General features: G+C 42.4%; 1 protein-coding gene across 1 annotated transcript in view; it reads right to left on the reverse strand.

The window, feature by feature from the left end:
* LOC143298973 (protocadherin-9-like) overlaps positions 1 to 5,000 on the reverse strand; it is a 95,424-nt gene that overhangs the window by 89,495 nt on the left and 929 nt on the right. The window lies entirely within an intron of this gene.

The following is a 5,000-nucleotide window of genomic DNA, read 5'->3' on the forward strand; positions in this document are numbered from 1 at the left end:
TGAGGGAGGGGGTGAGGGAGGGGGTGAGGGAGGGGTTGAGGGGGAGAGAGAGAGGGAGAGAGAGGGTGAGAGAGAGAGGGGAGGGGAGAGGGATAGGGAGAGAGAGAGAGGGAGAGAGAGGGGGTGGTGGTGAGAGAGAAATAGAGAGAGAGAGAGAGAGAGTTGTGGACGGGGAGCTGAAGAAAATGAAACAGTATCATTCCCTTTAATGAGCGTTCTCTTGCCAAATAATAACTTGACATTTTCCCCCTCCATAGATTTCGGCTGATAATACTCATATTGTCACATTTCTCAGGAAACGAACGACAATAGTTTCTGCAGAGACAGAAAAGGTTCCTCTGAGACCTGGGATGGATGGATTCCGGGGGGGAGGGGGGGGGGTATTTGTGTGTGCGGGGGAGGGGGGTCGGGGATGGGGGGTGGGTGGGGTTAGAACAGAACAGAGGAAGAAAGGACAGACGCGAGGAAACGGAAACACAGAAGAAAGAAGGAATGAATGAAAGAAAGAAAAAAAAACTGGAATATAGAACGAAAGAATGAAACACAGAAAGAAAGAAAGAAAGGGCGACGTAAAGGAAAGAGTGAAACACAGAAGTGAAAGAAAGTACGACAGAAAGACAGGACGAGAAAGAGAAAGAGTGGATGAGAGAAAGAAAGGCAGGCAGAAAGGAAGGACAGAAAGAAAGAACAGAGTGAGTGAAAGAAAGTACAAAAAAAAGAAAAGACCGGAAAAGAAATAGTGGACATGAAATGAGAGGAGAGAAGAAAGAAAGAAGGAAATAAATAAATAAATAAAGATAGATAGATAGATAGAACAAAACGGAGCACTACAAAAGAATTCAAGAAAGGGAAAAAAGGAAGAGTAAGGAGAAAAATAATAATGGTGTACATTTATGTAGCGCCCTTTCTTTTCTAAGAGCTCAGGGCGCTTTACATGAAAGAAAAAAATATTACAAGTTACATAAAACATTCATGACCACTCTTTCTCAACACCCCCCCCCCCGCCCCCTCACCTCCCCACTGAAGCCCCCACCCTCGCCCCCTCCACTCACACTCTCCCCGCCCTCCCACTCTACATACATCCAAAGTGAGCCTGACATGGGTGGTGTTGGAGAGCAAGGAAGCTGAGAGTACTTATAGATAGGTTTTAAATAGATGAGTTTTTAGTGATGAGCGAAAAGCAGAAATAGAATCAGATGCACGGATATGATGAGGAAGGTTGTTCCAGATGTGACCGTGAGGAGCAGCAAAGAAGAAAGAACGTTCACCATTGGTTCTTGTATTGACACGAGAAAGAGTGAATGAAGGACAGAAAAGAAAAGAAAGACAGAAAGACAGGGAGAAAGAAAGGAAGAAAGAAAGAGAGAACGAAAGAAAGAAAGAGAGAGGTGTGGCACACGCACGTCCCCCCAAGCAAGGAGAGAATCGAGTGGAGCTAAGGATTGGGTTCCTGTTGGCGCAGGGGTACCGTGCACAGCGCTGAATTCTGCAGTGTGTTTTTGAACAGGCGACTCCCACCCTCTCTCTCTCTCTCTCTCTCTCTCTCTCTCTCTCCGTACATGCTGTACAGATATAATGATTCCCCCTTTGTTTATGTTACTGTTTCCCTTTCGACGGCTGCATGAATAAAAGCATTATTTTGCTTATGTATTACCCTCAGAAAATTTTTAAAATATTTAATTTATTCAAATTTATTCTCTCTCTCTCTCTCTCTCTCTCTCTCTCTCTCTCTCTCTGTCTGTCTGTCTGTCTGTCTCTGAGATTGTCTCTCAGTCTCTTTCCCAGTCTGTCTGTCTATCTAGATACCTGTCTGTATCTCACTCATTTGAATGTCCATGGATTAAAAAAAAACAAAAAAACAAAAAACAACTCTGGTCGTTCTCTCTGAATGTCTCTGTTTGTCTGTCTGCCTGTCTGCCTCTCTGTCTATCTGTCCGTCTGTCTGTCCCTTTCTTTTTCTGTCTGCCTCTGTCTCACTGTCTCTTTCTCTGCCTCTTTCCCCATCCGTCGCTGCTGTCTCTCTTTGTTTTTCTGTCTTTCTGTCTCTCTGTCTCTGTCTGCTTGTCTGTCTGTCTCTCTCTCTCTCTCTCTCTCTCTCTCTCTCTCTCTCTCTCTCCACATGGACTTTCGAAGCAAATGATCACATACCAAAGTGTCGCTTATCCCTTAGTAGTTCAGTTTGCTTTGATTATGTTCTTTTCCTTTCTGTTCCATTTCATTTGTTTCCCACCATTTTTGTTCTGATTGGTGCCTACTATGTCACTAGAGCTTTACAGCTAATGACATTAAACATTTCAGTGTTGAGTGTTCGGAGTTCAGTGTTCTCTCTCTCTCTTTCACTCACACTCTCTCTATGTCTCTTCCTTTCCCCCCATCTCTCTCTCTCTCTCTCTCTCTCTCTCTCTCTCTCTCCGTCCCTTCCTCCCTCCCTCTTTCTATTTCTTCCTCCCCTACCCGCCGCCCCCCCCCCCTCTCTCTCTCTCTCTCTCTCTCTCTCTCCCTCTCCCTCTCCACCCTCTAGTCACTCCATCTCCTAAGGAGGTGGTATATTCCATAGCGGTTTTTTTTTTTTTTTTTTTTTCTGGCAGTTTATCTGAACACGGTGAAAAGACAGAAAAGAAGGAAAGCAGAATGCATAGAGGAAGTTTGTTTGTTTGTTTTTTAATGTAAAAAAAAAAGGGGGGGGCGGGGGGAGGGAAGAAAAGTAACAAAAATAATCAAGAGCGGGAAAAGAACCCCCAACAAAAAATGAAATGAAGAAAGATAAAAACGGAATGGGGTGAGAGTTAAAAAAAAAAATTTTTTTTAATTTTAAAAATGTAAAAAATTAAGACCAACTTTTTAAAAAGAAAAAGTAAATAACGCTTTAACAGAAGAAAAAAAAAGTCGGTGGGAGAGGGGGTGGGTGAGGAAAAGGAAGGCCTGGAGTGAGTGAAAAGTTCAGAAAGAATTCCAAACAAAAGAAAAAGAAAAGGAAAGAAAGGGAAAGGAAAGGAAAGGAAAGAGAAACAGCATAATTCTGTTTGTCGATCCATAGAAACTAAGAAGAAAAAAAAAAACGAAAAAAAACAAACAAACATGAACTCATGGTACAGACGAACACAGTACGATGAAGAGAACTGATTTTTTTTTCTTCTTCTTTTTTCTTTTTTGTTATCATCATTAATATTATTCATTTATTTATTTATTTCGTGTGTGTGTGTGTGTGTGTGTGTGTCTGTGTGTGTGTCTTGTGTGTGTGTGTGTGTGTGTGTGTGTGTGTGTCTGTGTGTTTGTCTGTGTGTGTGTCTGTGTCTGTGTGTCTGTTTTAACTTACATAATTTAATACCCCCCACTCCCCACCCCCACCCTCAGAACCCCAACAAACCCTAGATACGTAATGTTTTTGCTTGTGAATTTTTCATGTGAGCGTTTCTGTGTTGTTTTCATGACCACCATGTGAATTTCTCAGTTTTTAATAGCTTAACTTGACTTGAAAATAAAAATAGAAACGACATAAAAGATTCAGTGAAAGAAAACGCAATAGTTGTATAAATCTAGACAGAAAGAAAAAAAAAGGAAAGAGAGAAAGCAGTAAATAAAATCAAAGAAAAATAATAACAGTAATAATGATAATAATGATGATCATAATAATAATAATAGTAATTATATAGCGCTGAATTTGGTGCAGAGACAAATCTGAGCGCTTTCACACAAGTCATTCACACGCATGTATAAGTCTAAAACTGAAGAAACTGAAGACAAGGAAGAGGCAGGAGAGGTAGGCTATCTTGTGAAGAGGTGGGTTTTAAGGCCAGACTTGAAAGAGCTGAGTGCGGAGACCTGACGAAGCGAAAGAGGAAGTTCATTCCAAATGCAAGGTCCAGAGACAAAAAAAAGAACGGCGTCCAACAGTGGAGTGTTTTAATCTGGGCATGCGTAAACATAGTGAATTCGAAGCCGATCGTAGAGAGCGAGATGGAGTGTAGAGGTGAAGGCAGCCACAAAGATAGGAAGGGGCAGATTTTGTGAATACATTTATAACATAGAGTGCTGATCTTATACTTTATTCTGTGTGAGACAGGGAGCCAATGGAGATGTTGCAAAAGAAGAGTAATGCGCTCAGATAATTTCTTTCTGAGGACGAGTCGGGCAACAGAGTTTTGTATGCGCTGAAGGGACTGAATGGATGAAAAAGGGAAATCAGACAATAGAGAGTGAATAAAGTGAATGAAGAGGGAGTGGGAGACAGAGGAACACACCCAAGCAACACACGCATCCTGACACAATCATTTACACACAGAGAGAGACAGAGACAAACAGACAGACAGACAGACAGAGGAGAAAGAGAGAAAGATTAGAGACAGAGACACAGACACAGAGAGAGATAGGCAGAGACAGACAGAGACAGACAGACAGAGGAGAAAGAGAGATAGGCAGGGACAGAGACAGACAGACAGACAGAGAGGAGAAAGAGAGAGAGAGACAGACAGAGAGATAGGCAGACACAGACAGAGACAGACAGACAGAGAGGAGAAAGAGACAGACAGACAGACACAGAGAGAGACAGGCAGAGACAGAGAGAGACAGACAGACAGAGAGAGACAGGGATAGGCAGAGACAGACAGACAAACAGACAGACAGAGGAGAGATAGAGAGATAGGCAGAGGCAGAGGAGAAAGAGAGAAAGAGAGACACAGAGAGAGAGGGAGAGAGAGAGAGAGAGATAGGCAGAGACAGACAGAGACAGACAGGCACAGACAGGCAATCAAACAGGCTGAGACAGAGAGAGGCCCGTTACTGATCATGATCGTCGTCATCTTGATTGAACCTGATTTCTTTTTTTTTCTTCTTTTTTTTTCTATGAAACGCGACTGATTTATTTGCGTAGACCTGTGTACTAAGAAAATCATTTTCTTCCCACTTACACATGTTTGCTAAAAACACACAACTTGAATCCCCGCGAGTGAGACGTTTAGGTTTAATTAAACACGCTCTTGACATTATGTGCGGCGGGCATA

This window comes from Babylonia areolata, chromosome 24 (assembly GCF_041734735.1).
Source record: "Babylonia areolata isolate BAREFJ2019XMU chromosome 24, ASM4173473v1, whole genome shotgun sequence".
Taxonomy (NCBI): domain Eukaryota; kingdom Metazoa; phylum Mollusca; class Gastropoda; order Neogastropoda; family Buccinidae; genus Babylonia; species Babylonia areolata.